The sequence below is a fragment of the Palaemon carinicauda genome, chromosome 1 (assembly GCF_036898095.1).
Source record: "Palaemon carinicauda isolate YSFRI2023 chromosome 1, ASM3689809v2, whole genome shotgun sequence".
Classification (NCBI taxonomy): Eukaryota; Metazoa; Arthropoda; class Malacostraca; order Decapoda; family Palaemonidae; genus Palaemon; species Palaemon carinicauda.
In genome coordinates this window covers 330,917,349-330,939,515 of record NC_090725.1, presented here as the reverse complement: position 1 = coordinate 330,939,515, position 22,167 = coordinate 330,917,349, and the positions used below count along the sequence as shown (strand labels likewise).

Here is a 22,167-nt window from a genome sequence, read left to right as displayed (position 1 = left end):
GAGGACCAGCAGCAACATTGGTAGGAGGAAAAGGACAAGGAGCAGCAGTAGCAGTAACAAAAGCAGCAGAGAGAAGAAGTCTGACTTGGTCTAGCATGCTTTGTTACCTGATCAAGATTCACTTGTACTGTTTCTTCATCAGGTGGACAAATGCAGAAAGAATAAGTCTGACATCTTCTCAGCAGCAGCAGCAGCAGAAGAAGAAGAAGAAGGACCAGCAGCAACATTGGTAGGAGGAAAAGGACAGGGAGCAGCAGCAGCAGTAACAAAAGCAGCAGAGAGAAGAAGTCTGTCTTGGTCTAGCATGCTTTGTTAGCTGATGAAGATTCACTTGTACTGTTTTTTCATCAGGTGGAAAAATGCAGAAAGAATAAGTCTGCCTTCTTCTCAGCAGCAGCAGCAGCAGCAGAAGAAGAAGAAGAAGAAGAAGAAGGCGGACCAGCAGCAACATTGGTATGAGGAAAAGGACAAGGAGCAGCAGCAGCAGTAACAAAATCAGCAGAGAGAAGAAGTCTGATTTGGTCTAGCATGCTTTGTTACCTGATGAAGATTCACCTGTACTGTTTCTTCATCAGGTGGACAAATGCAGAAAGAATAAATCTGACATCTTCTCAGCAGCAGCAGCAGAAGAAGAGGAAGAAGAAGAAGGACGACCAGCAGCAACATTGGTAGGAGGAATAGGACAAGGAGCAGCAGCAGCAGTAACAAAAGCAGCAGAGAGAAGAAGTCTGACTTGGTCTAGCATGCTTTGTTACCTGATGAAGACTCACCTGTACTGTTTCTTCATCAGGTGGACAAAGGTAGAAAGAATAAGTCTGACTTCAACTCAGCAGCAGCAGCAGCAGCAGCAGAAGAAGAAGAAGAAGAAGAAGAAGAAGAAGAAGGAGGACCAGCAGCTACATTGGTAGGAGGGAAAGGACAAGGAGCAGCAGCAGTAGTAACGAAAGCAGCAGAGAGAAGAAGTCTGACTTGGTCTAGCATGCTTTGTTACCTGATGAAGATTCACTTGTACTGTTTCTTCATCAGGTGGACAAATGCAGAAAGAACAAGTCTGACTACTTCTCAGCAGCAGCAGCACCAGCAGCAGCAGCAGCAGCAGAAGAAGAAGAAGACGAAGAAGAAAAAGGCGGACCAGCAGCAACATATGTAGAAGGAAAAGGACAAGGAGCAGCAGCAGCAGTAACGAAAGCAGCAGAGAGAAGAAGTCTGACTTGGTTTAGCATGCTTTGTTACCTGATGAAGATTCACCTGTACTGTTTCTTCATCAGGTGGACAAATGCAGAAAGAATAAGTCTGACTTCTACTCAGCGGCAGCAGCAGCAGCAGCAGCAGGAGAAGAAAAAGAAGAAGGTAGACCAGCAGCAACATTGGTAGGAGGAAAAGGACAAGGAGCAGCAGCAGCAGTAACAAAAGCAGCAGAGAGAAGAAGTCTGACTTGGTCTAGCATGCTTTGTTACCTGATGAAGATTCACCTGTACTGTTTCTTCATCAGGTGGACAAATGCAGAAAGAATAAGTCTGACTTCTTCTCAGCAGCAGCAGCAGCAGCAGCAACAGAAGAAGAAGAAGAAGAAGGAGGAGGACCAGCAACAACGTTGGTAGGAGGTAAAGGACAAGGAACAGCAGCAGTAGTAACGAAAGCAGCAGAGAGAAGAAGTCTGACTTGGTCTAGCATGCTTTGTTACCTGATGAAGATTCACTTGTACTGTTTCTTCATCAGGTGGACAAATGCAGAAAGAACAAGTCTGACTACTTCTCAGCAGCAGCAGCAGCAGAAGAAAAAGAATAAGAAGAAGAAGGAGGAGGACCAGCAGCAACATTGGTACGAGGAAAAGGACAAGGAGCAGCAGCAGCAGTAACAAAAGCAGCAGAGAGAAGAAGTCTGACTTGGTCTAGCATGCTTTGTTACCTGATGAAGATTCACTTGTACTGTTTCTTCATCAAGTGGACAAATGCAGAAAGAACAAGTCTGACTTCTTCTCAGCAGCAGCAGCACCAGCAGCAGCAGCAGAAGAAGAAGAAGAAGAAGAAGAAGAAGGAGGAGGACCAGCAGCAACATTGGTACGAGGAAAAGGACAAGGAGCAGCAGCAGTAGTAACAAAAGCAGCAGAGAGAACAAGTCTGACTTGGTCTAGCAAGCTTTGTTACCTGATGAAGATTCACTTGTACTATTTCTTCATCAGGTGGACAAATGCACTAAGAACAAGTCCGACTTCTTCTCAGCAGCAGCAGCAGCAGCAGCAGAAGAAGAAGAAGAAGAAGAAGAAGAAGAAGAAGAAGAAGACCAGCAGCAACATTGGTAGGAAGAAAAGGACAAGGAGCAGCAGCAGCAGTAACGAAAGCAGGAGAAAGAAGAAGTCTGACTTGGTCTAGCATGCTTTGTTACCTGATGAAGATTCACCTGTACTGTTTCTTCATCAGGTGGACAAATGCAGAAAGAACAAGTCTGACTTCTTTTCAGCAGCAGCAGCAGCAGCAGCAGAAGAAGAAGAAGAAGAATAAGAAGAAGAAGAAAGAGGACCAGCAGCAACATTGGTAGGAGGAAAAGGACAAGGAGCAGCAGCAGCAGTAACAAAAGCAGCAGAGAGAAGAAGTCTGACTTGGTCTAGCATGCTTTGTTACCTGATGAAGATTCACCTGTACTGTTTCTTCATCAGGTGGACAAATGCAGAAAGAACAAGTCTGACTTTTTCTCAGCAGCAGCAGTAGCAGCAGCAGAAGCAGCAGAAAAAGAAGAAGAAGGCGGACCAGCAGCAACATTGGTAGGAGGAAAAGGACAAGGAGCAGCAGCAGCAGTAGCAAAAGCATCAGAGAGAAGAAGTCTGACTTGGTCTAGCATGCTTTGTTACCTGATGAAGATTCACTTGTACTGTTTCTTCATCAGGTGGACAAATGCAGAAAGAACAAGTCTGACTTCTTCTCAGCAGCAGCAGCAGCAGCAGCAGCAGCAGAAGAAGAAGAAGAATAAGAAGGAGGAGGACCAGCAGCAACATTGGTAGGAGGAAAAGGACAAGGAGCAGCAGCCGCAGTAACGAAAGCAGCAGAGAGAAGAAGTCTGACTTGGTCTAGCATGCTTTGTTACCTGATGAAGATTCACTTGTACTGTTTCTTCATTAGGTGGACAAATGCAGAAAGAACAAGTCTGACTTCTTCTCAGCAGCAGCGGCACCAGCAGCAGCAGCAGCAGAAGAAGAAGAAGAAGAAGAAGAAGGAGGACCAGCAGCAAGATTGGTACGAGGAAAAGGACAAGGAGCAGCAGCAGCAGTAACAAAAGCAGCAGAGAGAAGAAGTCTGACTTGGTCTAGCATGCATTGTTACCTGATGAAGATTCACTTGTACTGTTTCTGCAGCAGAGAGAAGAAGTCTGACTTGGTCTAGCTTGCTTTGTTACCTGATGAAGATTCACTTGTACTGTTTCTTCATCAGGTGGACAAATGCAGAAAGAACAAGTCTGACTACTTCTCAGCAGCAGCAGCAGCAGCAGCAGAAGAAGAAGAAGAAGAAGAAGAAGGCGGACCAGCAGCAACATTTGTAGAAGGAAAAAGACAAGGAGCAGCAGCAGCAGTAACAAAAGCAGCAGAGAGAAGAAGTCTGACTTGGTCTAGCATGCTTTGTTACCTGATGAAGATTCACTTGTACTGTTTCTTCATCAGGTGGACAAATGCAGAAAGAATAAGTCTGACTTCTTCTCAGTAGCAGCAGCAGCAACAGCAGCAGCAGAAGAAGAAGAAGAAGAAGAAGAAGAAGAAGAAGAAGAAGAAGGAGGACCAGCAGCAACATTGGTAGGAGGAAAAGGACAAGGAGCAGCAGCAGCAGTAACGCAAGCAGGAGAAAGAAGAAGTCAGACTTGGTCTAGCATGCTTTGTTACCTGATGAAGATTCACTTGTACTGTTTCTGCAGCAGAGAGAAGAAGTCTGACTTGGTCTAGCTTGCTTTGTTACCTGATGAAGATTCACTTGTACTGTTTCTTCATCAGGTGGAAAAATGCAAAAAGAATAAGTCTGACTTCTTCTCAGCAGCAGCAGCAGTAGCAGCAGAAGAAGAAGAAGAAGAAGAAGAAGAAGAAGAAGAAGAAGAAGAAGGAGGACCAGCAGCAACATTGGTAGGAGGAAAAGGACAAGGAGCAGCAGCAGCAGTAACAAAAGCAGCAATGAGAAGAAGTCTGACTTGGTCTAGCAGGCTTCGTTACCTGATGAAGATTCACCTGTACTATTTCTTCATCAGGTGGACACATGCAGAAAGAATAAGTCTGACTTCTTCTCAGCAGTAGCAGCAGCAGCAGCAGCAGAAGAAGAATAAGAAGAAGAAGGATGACCAGCACCACCATTGGTAGGAGGAAAAGGACAAGGAGCAGCAGCAGCTGTAACAAAAGCAGCAGGGAAAAGAAGTCTGACTTGGTCTAGCATGCTTTGTTACCTGATGAAGATTCACCTGTACTGTTTCTTTATCAAGTGGACAAATGCAAAAAGAATAAGTCTGACTTCTTCTCAGCAGCAGCAGCGGAAGAAGAAGAAGAAGAAGAAGGAGGAAGACCAGCAGCAACATTGTTAGAAGGAAAAGGACAAGGAGCAGCAGCAGCAGTAACAAAAGCAGCAGAGGGAAGAAGTCTGACTTGGTCTAGCATGCTTTGTTACCTGATGAAGATTCACCTCTACTGTTTCTTCATCAGGTGGACAAATGCACAAAGAATAAGTGTGACATCTTCTCAGCAGCAGCAGCAGCAGCAGCAGCAGCAGAAGAAGAAGAAGAAGAAGAAGAAGAAGAAGAAGAAGAAGAAGAAGAAGAAAGAGGACCAGCAGCAACATAGGTAGGAGGAAAAGGACAAGGAGCAGCAGCAGCAGTAACAAAAGCAGCAGAGAGAAGAAGTCAGACTCTGTCTAGCATGCTTTGTTACCTGATGAAGATTCATCTGTACTGTTTCTTCATCAGGTGGACAAATGCAGAAAGAATAAGTCTGATTTCTTCTCAGCAGCAGCAGCAGCAGCAGCAACAGCAGAAAAAGAAGAAGAAGAAGAAGGAGGACCAGCAGCAACATTGGTACGAGGAAAAGGACAAGGAGCAGCAGCAGCAGTAACAAAAGCAGCAGAGAGAAGAAGTCTGACTTGGTCTAGCATGCTTTGTTACCTGATGAAGATTCACTTGTACTGTTTCTTCATCAGGTGGAGAAATGCAGAAAGAACAAGACTGACTTCTTCTCAGCAGCAGCAGCAGCAGCAGCAGCAGCAGAAGAAAAAGAAGAAGAAGAAGAAGAAGGAGGAGGACCAGCAGCAACATTGGTAGGAGGAAAAGGACAAGGAGCAGCAGCAGCAATAACAAAAGCAGCAGAGAGAAGAAGTCTGACTTGGTCTAGTATGCTTTGTTACCGGATGAAGATTCACTTGTACTGTTTCTTCATCAGGTGGACAAATGCAGAAAGAACAAGTCTGACTTCTTCTCAACAGCAGCAGCAACAAAAGAAGAAGAATAAGGAGGACCAGCAGCAACATTGGTAGGAGAAAAAGGACAAGGAGCAGCAGCAGCAGTAACAAAAGCAGCAGAGAGAAGAAGTCTGACTTGGTCTAGCATGCTTTGTTACTTGATGAAGATTCACTTGTACTGTTCCTTCATCAGGTGGACAAATGCAGAAAGAACAAGTCTGACTTCTTCTCAGCAGCAGCAGCAGCAGCAGCAGCAGCAGAAGAAGAAGAAGAAGAAGGAGGACCAGCAGCAACATTGGTAGGAGGTAAAGGACAAGGAGCAGCAGCAGCAGTAACAAAAGCAGCAGAGAGAAGAAGTCTCACTTGGTCTAGCATGCTTTGTTACCTGATGAAGATTCACCTGTACTGTTTCTTCATCAGGTGGACAAATGCAGAAAGAATAAGTCTGACTTCTTTTCAGCAGCAGCAGCAGCAGCAGCAGCAGCAGAAGAAGAAGAAGAAGAAGAAGAAGAAGAAGAAGAAGAAGGAGGACCAGCAGCAACATTGGTAGGAGGAAAAGGACAAGGAGCAGCAGCAGTATTAACGAAAGCAGCAGAGAGAAGAAGTCTGACTTGGTCTAGCATGCTTTGTTACGTGATGAAGATTCACTTGTACTGTTTCTTCATCAGGTGGACAAATGCAGAAAGAATAAGTCTGACATCTTCTCAGTTGTAGCAGCAGCAGCAGCAGCAGCAGCAGAAGAAGAAGAAGAAGAAGAAAAAGAAGAAGAAGGACCAGCAGCAACATTGGTAGGAGGGAAAGGACAAGGAGCAGCAGCAGTAGTAACAAAAGCAGCAGAGAGAAGAAGTCTGACTTGGTCTAGCATGCTTTGTTACCTGATGAAGATTCACTTGTACTGTTTCTTCATCAGGTGGACAAATGCAGAAAGAATAAGTCTGACTTCTTCTCAGCAGCAGCAGCAGCAGCAGCAGCAGCAGCAGCAGCAGCAGAAGAAGAAGAAGAAGGTAGACCAGCAGCAACATTGGTAGGAGGAAAAGGACAAGGAGCAGCAGCAGCAGTAACAAAAGCAGCAGAGAGAAGAAGTCTGACTTGGTCTAGCATGCTTTGTTACCTGATGAAGATTCACTTGTACTGTTTCTTCATCAGGTGGACAAATGCAGAAAGAATAAGTCTGACTTCTTCTCAGCAGCAGCAGCAGCAGCAGCAGCAGCAGAAAAAGAAGAAGAAGGTAGACCAGCAGCAACATTGGTAGGAGGAAAAGGACAAGGAGCAGCAGCAGCAGTAACAAAAGCAGCAGAGAGAAGAAGTCTGACTTGGTCTAGCATGCTTTGTTACCTGATGAAGATTCACTTGTACTGTTTCTTCATCAGGTGGACAAATGCAGAAAGAACAAGTCTGACTTCTTCTCAGCAGCAGCAGCAGCAGCAGCAGCAGCAGAAGAAGAAGAAGAATAAGAAGGAGGAGGACCAGCAGCAACATTGGTAGGAGGAAAAGGACAAGGAGCAGCAGCCGCAGTAACGAAAGCAGCAGAGAGAAGAAGTCTGACTTGGTCTAGCATGCTTTGTTACCTGATGAAGATTCACTTGTACTGTTTCTTCATTAGGTGGACAAATGCAGAAAGAACAAGTCTGACTTCTTCTCAGCAGCAGCGGCACCAGCAGCAGCAGCAGCAGAAGAAGAAGAAGAAGAAGAAGAAGGAGGACCAGCAGCAAGATTGGTACGAGGAAAAGGACAAGGAGCAGCAGCAGCAGTAACAAAAGCAGCAGAGAGAAGAAGTCTGACTTGGTCTAGCATGCATTGTTACCTGATGAAAATTCACCTGTACTGTTTCTTCATCAGGTGGACAAATGCAGAAAGAACAAGTCTGACTACTTCTCAGCAGCAGCAGCAGCAGCAGCAGAAGAAGAAGAAGAAGAAGAAGAAGGCGGACCAGCAGCAACATTTGTAGAAGGAAAAAGACAAGGAGCAGCAGCAGCAGTAACAAAAGCAGCAGAGAGAAGAAGTCTGACTTGGTCTAGCATGCTTTGTTACCTGATGAAGATTCACTTGTACTGTTTCTTCATCAGGTGGACAAATGCAGAAAGAATAAGTCTGACTTCTTCTCAGTAGCAGCAGCAGCAACAGCAGCAGCAGAAGAAGAAGAAGAAGAAGAAGAAGAAGAAGAAGAAGAAGAAGGAGGACCAGCAGCAACATTGGTAGGAGGAAAAGGACAAGGAGCAGCAGCAGCAGTAACGCAAGCAGGAGAAAGAAGAAGTCAGACTTGGTCTAGCATGCTTTGTTACCTGATGAAGATTCACTTGTACTGTTTCTGCAGCAGAGAGAAGAAGTCTGACTTGGTCTAGCTTGCTTTGTTACCTGATGAAGATTCACTTGTACTGTTTCTTCATCAGGTGGAAAAATGCAAAAAGAATAAGTCTGACTTCTTCTCAGCAGCAGCAGCAGTAGCAGCAGAAGAAGAAGAAGAAGAAGAAGAAGAAGAAGAAGAAGAAGAAGAAGGAGGACCAGCAGCAACATTGGTAGGAGGAAAAGGACAAGGAGCAGCAGCAGCAGTAACAAAAGCAGCAATGAGAAGAAGTCTGACTTGGTCTAGCAGGCTTCGTTACCTGATGAAGATTCACCTGTACTATTTCTTCATCAGGTGGACACATGCAGAAAGAATAAGTCTGACTTCTTCTCAGCAGTAGCAGCAGCAGCAGCAGCAGAAGAAGAATAAGAAGAAGAAGGATGACCAGCACCACCATTGGTAGGAGGAAAAGGACAAGGAGCAGCAGCAGCTGTAACAAAAGCAGCAGGGAAAAGAAGTCTGACTTGGTCTAGCATGCTTTGTTACCTGATGAAGATTCACCTGTACTGTTTCTTTATCAAGTGGACAAATGCAAAAAGAATAAGTCTGACTTCTTCTCAGCAGCAGCAGCGGAAGAAGAAGAAGAAGAAGAAGGAGGAAGACCAGCAGCAACATTGTTAGAAGGAAAAGGACAAGGAGCAGCAGCAGCAGTAACAAAAGCAGCAGAGGGAAGAAGTCTGACTTGGTCTAGCATGCTTTGTTACCTGATGAAGATTCACCTCTACTGTTTCTTCATCAGGTGGACAAATGCACAAAGAATAAGTGTGACATCTTCTCAGCAGCAGCAGCAGCAGCAGCAGCAGCAGAAGAAGAAGAAGAAGAAGAAGAAGAAGAAGAAGAAGAAGAAGAAGAAGAAAGAGGACCAGCAGCAACATAGGTAGGAGGAAAAGGACAAGGAGCAGCAGCAGCAGTAACAAAAGCAGCAGAGAGAAGAAGTCAGACTCTGTCTAGCATGCTTTGTTACCTGATGAAGATTCATCTGTACTGTTTCTTCATCAGGTGGACAAATGCAGAAAGAATAAGTCTGATTTCTTCTCAGCAGCAGCAGCAGCAGCAGCAACAGCAGAAAAAGAAGAAGAAGAAGAAGGAGGACCAGCAGCAACATTGGTACGAGGAAAAGGACAAGGAGCAGCAGCAGCAGTAACAAAAGCAGCAGAGAGAAGAAGTCTGACTTGGTCTAGCATGCTTTGTTACCTGATGAAGATTCACTTGTACTGTTTCTTCATCAGGTGGAGAAATGCAGAAAGAACAAGACTGACTTCTTCTCAGCAGCAGCAGCAGCAGCAGCAGCAGCAGAAGAAAAAGAAGAAGAAGAAGAAGAAGGAGGAGGACCAGCAGCAACATTGGTAGGAGGAAAAGGACAAGGAGCAGCAGCAGCAATAACAAAAGCAGCAGAGAGAAGAAGTCTGACTTGGTCTAGTATGCTTTGTTACCGGATGAAGATTCACTTGTACTGTTTCTTCATCAGGTGGACAAATGCAGAAAGAACAAGTCTGACTTCTTCTCAACAGCAGCAGCAACAAAAGAAGAAGAATAAGGAGGACCAGCAGCAACATTGGTAGGAGAAAAAGGACAAGGAGCAGCAGCAGCAGTAACAAAAGCAGCAGAGAGAAGAAGTCTGACTTGGTCTAGCATGCTTTGTTACTTGATGAAGATTCACTTGTACTGTTCCTTCATCAGGTGGACAAATGCAGAAAGAACAAGTCTGACTTCTTCTCAGCAGCAGCAGCAGCAGCAGCAGCAGCAGAAGAAGAAGAAGAAGAAGGAGGACCAGCAGCAACATTGGTAGGAGGTAAAGGACAAGGAGCAGCAGCAGCAGTAACAAAAGCAGCAGAGAGAAGAAGTCTCACTTGGTCTAGCATGCTTTGTTACCTGATGAAGATTCACCTGTACTGTTTCTTCATCAGGTGGACAAATGCAGAAAGAATAAGTCTGACTTCTTTTCAGCAGCAGCAGCAGCAGCAGCAGCAGCAGAAGAAGAAGAAGAAGAAGAAGAAGAAGAAGAAGAAGAAGGAGGACCAGCAGCAACATTGGTAGGAGGAAAAGGACAAGGAGCAGCAGCAGTATTAACGAAAGCAGCAGAGAGAAGAAGTCTGACTTGGTCTAGCATGCTTTGTTACGTGATGAAGATTCACTTGTACTGTTTCTTCATCAGGTGGACAAATGCAGAAAGAATAAGTCTGACATCTTCTCAGTTGTAGCAGCAGCAGCAGCAGCAGCAGCAGAAGAAGAAGAAGAAGAAGAAGAAGAAGAAGGAGGACCAGCAGCAACATTGGTAGGAGGGAAAGGACAAGGAGCAGCAGCAGTAGTAACAAAAGCAGCAGAGAGAAGAAGTCTGACTTGGTCTAGCATGCTTTGTTACCTGATGAAGATTCACTTGTACTGTTTCTTCATCAGGTGGACAAATGCAGAAAGAATAAGTCTGACTTCTTCTCAGCAGCAGCAGCAGCAGCAGCAGCAGCAGCAGCAGCAGCAGAAGAAGAAGAAGAAGGTAGACCAGCAGCAACATTGGTAGGAGGAAAAGGACAAGGAGCAGCAGCAGCAGTAACAAAAGCAGCAGAGAGAAGAAGTCTGACTGGGTCTAGCATGCTTTGTTACCTGATGAAGATTCACTTGTACTGTTTCTTCATCAGGTGGACAAATGCAGAAAGAATAAGTCTGACTTCTTCTCAGCAGCAGCAGCAGCAGCAGCAGCAGCAGAAAAAGAAGAAGAAGGTAGACCAGCAGCAACATTGGTAGGAGGAAAAGGACAAGGAGCAGCAGCAGCAGTAACAAAAGCAGCAGAGAGAAGAAGTCTGACTTGGTCTAGCATGCTTTGTTACCTGATGAAGATTCACTTGTACTGTTTCTTCATCAGGTGGACAAATGCAGAAAGAACAAGTCTGACTTCTTCTCAGCAGCAGCAGCAGCAGCAGCAGCAGCAGAAGAAGAAGAAGAATAAGAAGGAGGAGGACCAGCAGCAACATTGGTAGGAGGAAAAGGACAAGGAGCAGCAGCCGCAGTAACGAAAGCAGCAGAGAGAAGAAGTCTGACTTGGTCTAGCATGCTTTGTTACCTGATGAAGATTCACTTGTACTGTTTCTTCATTAGGTGGACAAATGCAGAAAGAACAAGTCTGACTTCTTCTCAGCAGCAGCGGCACCAGCAGCAGCAGCAGCAGAAGAAGAAGAAGAAGAAGAAGAAGGAGGACCAGCAGCAAGATTGGTACGAGGAAAAGGACAAGGAGCAGCAGCAGCAGTAACAAAAGCAGCAGAGAGAAGAAGTCTGACTTGGTCTAGCATGCATTGTTACCTGATGAAAATTCACCTGTACTGTTTCTTCATCAGGTGGACAAATGCAGAAAGAACAAGTCTGACTACTTCTCAGCAGCAGCAGCAGCAGCAGCAGAAGAAGAAGAAGAAGAAGAAGAAGGCGGACCAGCAGCAACATTTGTAGAAGGAAAAAGACAAGGAGCAGCAGCAGCAGTAACAAAAGCAGCAGAGAGAAGAAGTCTGACTTGGTCTAGCATGCTTTGTTACCTGATGAAGATTCACTTGTACTGTTTCTTCATCAGGTGGACAAATGCAGAAAGAATAAGTCTGACTTCTTCTCAGTAGCAGCAGCAGCAACAGCAGCAGCAGAAGAAGAAGAAGAAGAAGAAGAAGAAGAAGAAGAAGAAGAAGAAGGAGGACCAGCAGCAACATTGGTAGGAGGAAAAGGACAAGGAGCAGCAGCAGCAGTAACGCAAGCAGGAGAAAGAAGAAGTCAGACTTGGTCTAGCATGCTTTGTTACCTGATGAAGATTCACTTGTACTGTTTCTGCAGCAGAGAGAAGAAGTCTGACTTGGTCTAGCTTGCTTTGTTACCTGATGAAGATTCACTTGTACTGTTTCTTCATCAGGTGGAAAAATGCAAAAAGAATAAGTCTGACTTCTTCTCAGCAGCAGCAGCAGTAGCAGCAGAAGAAGAAGAAGAAGAAGAAGAAGAAGAAGAAGAAGGAGGACCAGCAGCAACATTGGTAGGAGGAAAAGGACAAGGAGCAGCAGCAGCAGTAACAAAAGCAGCAATGAGAAGAAGTCTGACTTGGTCTAGCAGGCTTCGTTACCTGATGAAGATTCACCTGTACTATTTCTTCATCAGGTGGACACATGCAGAAAGAATAAGTCTGACTTCTTCTCAGCAGTAGCAGCAGCAGCAGCAGCAGAAGAAGAATAAGAAGAAGAAGGATGACCAGCACCACCATTGGTAGGAGGAAAAGGACAAGGAGCAGCAGCAGCTGTAACAAAAGCAGCAGGGAAAAGAAGTCTGACTTGGTCTAGCATGCTTTGTTACCTGATGAAGATTCACCTGTACTGTTTCTTTATCAAGTGGACAAATGCAAAAAGAATAAGTCTGACTTCTTCTCAGCAGCAGCAGCGGAAGAAGAAGAAGAAGAAGAAGGAGGAAGACCAGCAGCAACATTGTTAGAAGGAAAAGGACAAGGAGCAGCAGCAGCAGTAACAAAAGCAGCAGAGGGAAGAAGTCTGACTTGGTCTAGCATGCTTTGTTACCTGATGAAGATTCACCTCTACTGTTTCTTCATCAGGTGGACAAATGCACAAAGAATAAGTGTGACATCTTCTCAGCAGCAGCAGCAGCAGCAGCAGCAGCAGAAGAAGAAGAAGAAGAAGAAGAAGAAGAAAAAGAAGAAGAAAGAGGACCAGCAGCAACATAGGTAGGAGGAAAAGGACAAGGAGCAGCAGCAGCAGTAACAAAAGCAGCAGAGAGAAGAAGTCAGACTCTGTCTAGCATGCTTTGTTACCTGATGAAGATTCATCTGTACTGTTTCTTCATCAGGTGGACAAATGCAGAAAGAATAAGTCTGATTTCTTCTCAGCAGCAGCAGCAGCAGCAGCAACAGCAGAAAAAGAAGAAGAAGAAGAAGGAGGACCAGCAGCAACATTGGTACGAGGAAAAGGACAAGGAGCAGCAGCAGCAGTAACAAAAGCAGCAGAGAGAAGAAGTCTGACTTGGTCTAGCATGCTTTGTTACCTGATGAAGATTCACTTGTACTGTTTCTTCATCAGGTGGAGAAATGCAGAAAGAACAAGACTGACTTCTTCTCAGCAGCAGCAGCAGCAGCAGCAGCAGCAGAAGAAAAAGAAGAAGAAGAAGAAGAAGGAGGAGGACCAGCAGCAACATTGGTAGGAGGAAAAGGACAAGGAGCAGCAGCAGCAATAACAAAAGCAGCAGAGAGAAGAAGTCTGACTTGGTCTAGTATGCTTTGTTACCGGATGAAGATTCACTTGTACTGTTTCTTCATCAGGTGGACAAATGCAGAAAGAACAAGTCTGACTTCTTCTCAACAGCAGCAGCAACAAAAGAAGAAGAATAAGGAGGACCAGCAGCAACATTGGTAGGAGAAAAAGGACAAGGAGCAGCAGCAGCAGTAACAAAAGCAGCAGAGAGAAGAAGTCTGACTTGGTCTAGCATGCTTTGTTACTTGATGAAGATTCACTTGTACTGTTCCTTCATCAGGTGGACAAATGCAGAAAGAACAAGTCTGACTTCTTCTCAGCAGCAGCAGCAGCAGCAGCAGCAGCAGAAGAAGAAGAAGAAGAAGGAGGACCAGCAGCAACATTGGTAGGAGGTAAAGGACAAGGAGCAGCAGCAGCAGTAACAAAAGCAGCAGAGAGAAGAAGTCTCACTTGGTCTAGCATGCTTTGTTACCTGATGAAGATTCACCTGTACTGTTTCTTCATCAGGTGGACAAATGCAGAAAGAATAAGTCTGACTTCTTTTCAGCAGCAGCAGCAGCAGCAGCAGCAGCAGCAGAAGAAGAAGAAGAAGAAGAAGAAGAAGAAGAAGAAGGAGGACCAGCAGCAACATTGGTAGGAGGAAAAGGACAAGGAGCAGCAGCAGTATTAACGAAAGCAGCAGAGAGAAGAAGTCTGACTTGGTCTAGCATGCTTTGTTACGTGATGAAGATTCACTTGTACTGTTTCTTCATCAGGTGGACAAATGCAGAAAGAATAAGTCTGACATCTTCTCAGTTGTAGCAGCAGCAGCAGCAGCAGCAGCAGAAGAAGAAGAAGAAGAAGAAGAAGAAGAAGGAGGACCAGCAGCAACATTGGTAGGAGGGAAAGGACAAGGAGCAGCAGCAGTAGTAACAAAAGCAGCAGAGAGAAGAAGTCTGACTTGGTCTAGCATGCTTTGTTACCTGATGAAGATTCACTTGTACTGTTTCTTCATCAGGTGGACAAATGCAGAAAGAATAAGTCTGACTTCTTCTCAGCAGCAGCAGCAGCAGCAGCAGCAGCAGCAGCAGCAGCAGAAGAAGAAGAAGAAGGTAGACCAGCAGCAACATTGGTAGGAGGAAAAGGACAAGGAGCAGCAGCAGCAGTAACAAAAGCAGCAGAGAGAAGAAGTCTGACTTGGTCTAGCATGCTTTGTTACCTGATGAAGATTCACTTGTACTGTTTCTTCATCAGGTGGACAAATGCAGAAAGAATAAGTCTGACTTCTTCTCAGCAGCAGCAGCAGCAGCAGCAGCAGCAGAAAAAGAAGAAGAAGGTAGACCAGCAGCAACATTGGTAGGAGGAAAAGGACAAGGAGCAGCAGCAGCAGTAACAAAAGCAGCAGAGAGAAGAAGTCTGACTTGGTCTAGCATGCTTTGTTACCTGATGAAGATTCACCTGTACTGTTTCTTCATCAGGTAGACAAATGCAGAAAGAACAAGTCTGACTTCTTCTCAGCAGCAGCAGCAGAAGAAGAAGAAAAAAAATAATAAGAAGAAGTAGGAGGAACAGCAGCAAAATTAGTAGGAGGAAAAGGACAAGGAGCAGCAGCAGCAGTAACAAAAGCAGCAAAGAGAAGAAGTCTGACTTGGTCTAGCATGCTTTGTTACCTGATGAAGATTCACTTGTACTGTTTCTTCATCAGGTAGAAAAATGCAGAAGGAATAAGTCTGACTTCTTCTCAGCAGCAGCAGCAGCAGCAGCAGCAGAAGAAGAAGAAGAAGAAGAAGAAGAAGGAGGACCAACAGCAACATTGGTAGGAGGAAAAGGACAAGGAGCAGCAGCAGCAGTAACAAAAGCAGCAGAGAGAAGAAGTCTGACTTGGTCTAGCATGCTTTGTTACCTGATGAAGATTCACTTGTACTGTTTCTTCATCAGGTGGAAAAATGCAGAAAGAATAAGTCTGACTTCTTCTCAGCAGCAGCAGCAGCAGCAGCAGCAGCAGAAGAAGAAGAAGAAGAAGAAGAAAAAGAAGAAGAAGAAGACCAGCAGCAACATTTGTAGGAGGAAAAGGACAAGTAGCAGCAGCAGCATTAACAAAAGCAGCAGAGAGAAGAAGTCAGACTTGGTCTAGCATGCTTTGTTACCTGATGAAGATTCACTTGTACTGTTTCTTTATCAGGTGGAAAAATGCAGAAAGAACAAGTCTGACTTCTTTTCAGCAGCAGCAGCAGGAGCAGAAGAAGAAGAAGAAGAAGAATAAGAAGAAGAAAAAAGAAGACCAGCAGCAACATTAGTAGGAGGAAAAGGAGAAGGAGTAGCAGCAGCAGTAAATAAAGCAGCAGAAAGAAGAAGTCTGACTTGGTCTAGCATGCTTTGTTACCTGATGAAGATTCACTTGTACTAAGCAGAACACCATAAAAATCTGTGGTTTGTAATAAAGGTTGGAAGGAAAAATGTAATTAAATATGATATTTATTACATAAATAAGCCTTTAAAATAACGTAGTAACGGAGTTAAACAGTTGGTTGGAGAACAAGGCAATTCACGTAAATCGTAGGGCGTTTCCTTCGTTCTGCTTCGCTCGCTGTCTGTAAAGAAATATTCAAGAAGATTAGTATCTAAAAGTCATGGTCATTTATATAGAAGAATATACCCATCGGAATAATAACCCACTTAAAATTACCTTACAATTGAGCAACTGAGGTTTACATTAGTATCAGGAAGGAAATAAAAGGGCCGATACATCGAAACCGAACACCTTCCTGAAATGAACGGTAAACCTAATATAAATTTGCTCGGTCGTAATATGGGAGACAATTCGTCATAAATATAACCATTCGAAACAATGTATTTGACGATTCTCTTACCCAAGTGTTAAGAACGTGAATTTATAAATAAGCTAGAGTTACTAGTCCGAGAGCTAGATCACCTGAAAGGACAAGAGAATACGATATATAAAACATTGACCACAAAAATCTATTACTAATCTTCATAAGGTTAAAAATGACAGACAGGAAAAACTTGAAATAGGCAACACAAGGCAATGAGAGTTCGCAATGATAACCTTAAAAATAAGCCCTATATATTCTTGGTACTCACCATTGTCGAACCATGCACAAAGGCGTTGCAGATGGATTTTGGCAGATTTTCACAAGAGGGTGACGTAGACCAGGGATCCCAATAATAGCCTTTAGCCTAAGAAAGGCATGTCGGACAAATCAAAAATGTGGAAAACTTTCCAGGTGAGTGAGGTCTCTGTGTCTCTGTCTCTGACACTGTCGGACGGCCGGGCTGCCTGCCTCCTCGTCGTCGTTTTCGCTCGAGTAAAGCATATGGAAGGAGGAGGAGTTAGCAAACTATCCATCTTTAAAGACTGGACGGCAGGAAAGACAGTTTGATGGTACCAAGAGTAGGGCAATTGAAAATACCAAATTCTTAATAATTACTAGTCTTTCCTGTCGCCATGTGAAAATATGAAATGTCTTGTACAGTCCAGGGGCGAAGATGGGATTTTTTCAGAAATGAAAAAATTCCATCATGAAACATATGTAACAAGGACAATTGTAAGAAAAAATACATTTAAGAAATGTAAAAATAATTAAATTAAATACAAGAAAATACAAATACTGAATAAAGATTAAAGCATCTGTCTTGTCCTTTCTTGGCTTAATATAGCAGCCTTTCTTTTGGGCCTTAAGGACGAAGTAACAGAATTACAAACATCAGGAGTAGCTGAATTGGTACTTCCTGTGTTTTCTAGTATTGGAATAATATTATTTACATGCAACCTTGATGTCTGGCCTGTTTTTCCCTTCTTAATAACAGCATGGGTAACTTCACCCAAATCATTCTTAAAAACTTCCAAAATTATGCCTAGAGGATAATTATTCCTTTTGGTATGTTCCTCCTTAATTAATACAACATCGCCAACCTTCAGTAATTTATGAGTAACGGGTCGATACCGCTCCTTTCTGTCAACTGCTTGCTGAATCAGAGTACCTAGAAATTCATTATGATAGGTCTCTATTAAAGTCTGCCTAATTTTACACAACTTTACGTAATTCTGAGAAATAGCTTGATTATCAGGGTCAAATTCTGGATCTTCAACTGAAAGAGGTTGAAGATTAGGGATAAGGTTTAGAGAAGTCAATTCATAGCCTCGCACGAGCTGTTCCGGCGTTATTGGTTCGGGCACATTGTCAGTCTCAGCACGAACAGCTTCTTTGAAGGCTATAGGTCGTCGATTAATGAGATGCACAATATTACAGACAAGAAATTCAAAGTCTACATACGTCAATACAAAATTCTTAATTGCTCCAAACATTAATCTTTTGACCATTTTTACACAGACTTCTACTAATGATCCCAATTCACTGCAGCCTTTGAAATATTGCTGAAAGGAGAGGGGTTTTACATTATTTTCCTCAAAATATAATTGCGTCTGAGGGTCACTAATGAAGGAAGTTATGGTATTACCTCCTGCCACCAACTGAGTCCCAAGATCACTAATACAAAGTTGAGGAATCCCGTACTCAAAGCAGTGTAGCTGAAATGCTCTTAAAAATTCTGCAACATTCAAACTCCTGCAAATTTTGAGGTTAACTGCCCTAGACCAAGTACAGGTGATACATAGTAACCAAACCTTACGGGTCTCTTTTCCATCCTTCGTATTGAAGGGTCCTAGATAATCCATAAATATGTTAGAAAAAGGAACCGTAGGAGGATCTGCTCTGAAGTCTCTGTAAAAGTTCTGATTTAACCTTATATAACGATTATTAAACCTACGACAATGAACACACTGTTTAAGAGCCTTTTTCACAACTGAGAAATGTTTAGGGATGTAATAATGCTTTCTGAGCTCTGTTAATACAGAATAACATCCTGAATGTAATAATTTGAGGTGTGCATCCCAAATAATTAGTTTGGTCAAATGACTGTCTGGGTGCAATAATAAAGGGTAATTTCCACTTAAGCCATAATTCCATTTTTTGAATTTACTCTTAACTCTCAGAAGACCCTGTGAATCTAAAAATACATTAAGTTGCGTTATAATAGGAGGAATGTCTTTTCTGGAATTAAGACCATGCTGTAGGTAAGAATATACTTCAGGATAATGCTTTCTTTGTTCATTGTTTAACAAGTAATTTATAGCCTGGGCAAAGTAATTAGCGACTGGTGAGCAAGCAATTTTCGCTTTCAGCTTCCACTTGTGCACCACTAAGAAAATATAGCGAAAAATCAATACAAGTTTCCTGAAATTGGAATAATTATTAATATCAATAAGATTGTTAGCAACTTCAATAACCCGAGCTGTGGAAGGAGTTGCTTGAACCTCAGTGGGCATCTCAAATGCTTGTCTAGTACTTGACAATTCTGGAACTTCATTTATACTTAAATGTGGTCCTGAAAAAAAGCAAGAAGTTTGCAACTGGTTGTTAAGTTCAATACTTTCATCATTGTAGAAATTCTGATCGTAATTTAAATAATAATTACATTCAGACTCTAGAAGTTGATCAGTGGCCTGTTGCAGTGGTTTCTCCATAAGCATACCTCTTTCATTTATTACAGAAAATGAACAGTTTACCTCAAAGTTATTATTAACGTCATCATCGGCAAAAATATCAACTTTAGAGTTCAGCAAAAAGGAACTACTCTGGATATGAATAGAAGAACTATACTCAAATGGGTTACTAACAACCGATGTTTGCACTCTCGTATCAGCTAAATTGTCAATATTCTTAATCATTAAGTCAATGCTACCAGACAGCAAAATACCTGCATGACACTCGGTATACATCGATGAATTTATTCCTCCAAAAACTGTATCTGTACCTGCAATACAATAAGCGAAGTCTGTACCTAAAATGAGCTGAACATTATCAATTTCATGAGAAAATTTATTAAGGAATTGATCAGCTAATTTAACACCTTGTGCCTGAAATTTATCAACTAATCTACCAAGCAGAGGTAATTTCAATGCTACATTAATGTTTGGTACAACCAAGCAATAAATTATAAAGGATTTATCTCCGATCGTAACAGGAACTTCAACAATTTCAGTAAAATACTCTTTGTTACCATTAAACCCATTAACTGTTAGCTTTACTTTAGAGTTAATGATTTTAAGATTATTCTCCTCCGCCAATTTCTTAGTGACAAACGTGCTCTGCGAACCACTGTCCTTCAGTCCTCTGTAAACAGTCCCCCCAACTTTAAATGAAAAGGTGGGTAAAATGGAATCACCATGACAAGTAGGAAGGACGGCAACACCGCTGCTTATTTGAGAAGAAGTTTCCACCTTGGATTTGCAGTTATTAATATTGTTAGAGTCTCTGTCTGGTGACTGACTCCTATCACATAGGTAAGTCATATGCCAGCTGTTACAATTTGAACAGCGTCTTTTGAATTTAAAACGACACTTACCGGAAACATGATTAAACTGGCCGCATTTTACACATCCATTTCTAGATTTTAAAATATGCACTTTATCTGTAGGAGAAAGAAAATTAGGGCACTTATGGATAAAGTGAAATTTATCAGTATTTCCAACCGCAGAACACAAGGAACACTGAGGCGAAGACCTGTCTTTATCATATGTTACTGCTTCCGCAGCCATGCTGGTAGTACTCTCTTTAGGAAGAGGGAGTGTTAATGTTTTGACACGTGAAGCTTTACATTTCAAGCTTTCAACACCTTTCCCGTCACTTTCGTACCTTTCGCAAGCTGCAAAGAAATGTGAAATAATGTCATTTAAGGAAGGATGAGTTTTTCCTGTAATATTTATAAAATGACGCTGAAAGCGACCATTTAAGCCGTGCCAAGCAAAATATCTGACAAATTCATCCGCTCCAATGTTAAAAGTCTTGACTGCTTCACATACTGATCGGAGGATGGAAATAAATGTGAAGGGGTCATCACCCTCTCTTAGACTTAATTCCGTAATTTTCCTAATTGTATTGTTTTTACAAACCTCCTTAGAAGCAAAGGCGGAAATCAATAATTCTTTGGCATCTACATAACGCTGTTTGTCAGCTTCCAGAGAATATAATAAAGTCTTTGCTCGACCGTCTATCTGTTGCTTCAGCAATAAAAGTAAATCTCTATCAGGATACTGAAATACATTAGTTGTAGCCTCAAATTCTGCTATAAATTTCAATAAATCTTCTCCTTCTTTGCTTGTAAACTTAGGAAGAGGAGCTGTTGGCTGTTTCAGTAAACTGCGGGCCACGTCGGGAATATTAGAACCATTATTACCCCTGGAAATCTCAAGTAATGGTAAACAATACTCAATTTTATCTAAATAATCCTGGCAACTTGTTAATTCTGGCTCTAACTCTGCTTCATCAGATACGTCAGGAAATTTCTTCAAGAGGATATGATCATCTAGCTCTGACAGCTTGTTTCTATAATTAACAAGAAGACCTTTAATAGCTAACTTTTCTTCTTGTGTAAGGGCAGAATAGGTGTCAGACCTATTGAATTGTTCTGTGACTTTTCTCCGAATGACTTTTCGTTGTCCAATCAGTACCTGTAAGTTAGCCATTATAACAAACGTATAACAAATGCAAAATAATAAAATGTTAACTTTTTGAAAAGGAAAAATATATTTATTTAAATGAAATGTTAATATCCTGGAAAGGAAAATGTCAAAGTCCTGCAAATAGAAATATGAGACTACTGGGAGCCCCGGTCGTGGTCAATTCTCTACTGGATCATCTGCACCATCATTAAGCACCTTTCATTGTGTTGCCCCACGTTGGGCGCCATAAGCAGAACACCATAAAAATCTGTGGTTTGTAATAAAGGTTGGAAGGAAAAATGTAATTAAATATGATATTTATTACATAAATAAGCCTTTAAAATAACGTAGTAACGGAGTTAAACAGTTGGTTGGAGAACAAGGCAATTCACGTAAATCGTAGGGCGTTTCCTTCGTTCTGCTTCGCTCGCTGTCTGTAAAGAAATATTCAAGAAGATTAGTATCTAAAAGTCATGGTCATTTATATAGAAGAATATACCCATCGGAATAATAACCCACTTAAAATTACCTTACAATTGAGCAACTGAGGTTTACATTAGTATCAGGAAGGAAATAAAAGGGCCGATACATCGAAACCGAACACCTTCCTGAAATGAACGGTAAACCTAATATAAATTTGCTCGGTCGTAATATGGGAGACAATTCGTCATAAATATAACCATTCGAAACAATGTATTTGACGATTCTCTTACCCAAGTGTTAAGAACGTGAATTTATAAATAAGCTAGAGTTACTAGTCCGAGAGCTAAATCACCTGAAAGGACAAGAGAATACGATATATAAAACATTGACCACAAAAATCTATTACTAATCTTCATAAGGTTAAAAATGACAGACAGGAAAAACTTGAAATAGGCAACACAAGGCAATGAGAGTTCGCAATGATAACCTTAAAAATAAGCCCTATATATTCTTGGTACTCACCATTGTCGAACCATGCACAAAGGCGTTGCAGATGGATTTTGGCAGATTTTCACAAGAGGGTGACGTAGACCAGGGATCCCAATAATAGCCTTTAGCCTAAGAAAGGCATGTCGGACAAATCAAAAATGTGGAAACCTTTCCAGGTGAGTGAGGTCTCTGTGTCTCTGTCTCTGACACTGTCGGACGGCCGGGCTGCCTGCCTCCTCGTCGTCGTTTTCGCTCGAGTGAAGCATATGGAAGGAGGAGGAGTTAGCAAACTATCCATCTTTAAAGACTGGACGGCAGGAAAGACAGTTTGATGGTACCAAGAGTAGGGCAATTGAAAATACCAAATTCTTAATAATTACTAGTCTTTCCTGTCGCCATGTGAAAATATGAAATGTCTTGTACATGTACTGTTTCTTCATCAGGTGGACAAATGCAGAAAGAACAAGTCTGACTTCTTCTCAGCAGCAGCAGTAGCAGCAGCAGCAGCAGAAGAAGAAGAAGAAGGCGGACCAGCAGCAACATTGGTAGGAGGAAAAGGACAAGGAGCAGCAGCAGCAGTAACAAAAGCAGCAGAGAGAAGAAGTCTGACTTGGTCTAGCATGCTTTGTTACCTGATGAAGATTCACTTGTACTGTTTCTTCATCAGGTGGACAAATGCAGAAAGAACAAGTCTGACTTCTTCTAAGCAGCAGCAGCAGCAGCAGAAGAACAAGAAGAAGAAGAGAAATAAGAAGAAGAAGAAAGAGGACCAGCAGC

At 42.6% G+C, this 22,167-nt stretch overlaps 1 long non-coding RNA gene across 1 annotated transcript; it reads right to left on the bottom strand.

Annotated features, from left to right (window-relative positions):
* Positions 1 to 20,783: 20,783 nt before the first annotated feature.
* On the bottom strand, positions 20,784 to 21,637 carry LOC137645660 (uncharacterized). The gene is made up of 2 exons (XR_011045331.1): positions 21,192 to 21,637; positions 20,784 to 21,086 (listed from the first exon to the last, which is right to left on the bottom strand). It is a non-coding gene; the product is annotated as an uncharacterized lncRNA (long non-coding RNA).
* Positions 21,638 to 22,167: the final 530 nt, after the last annotated feature.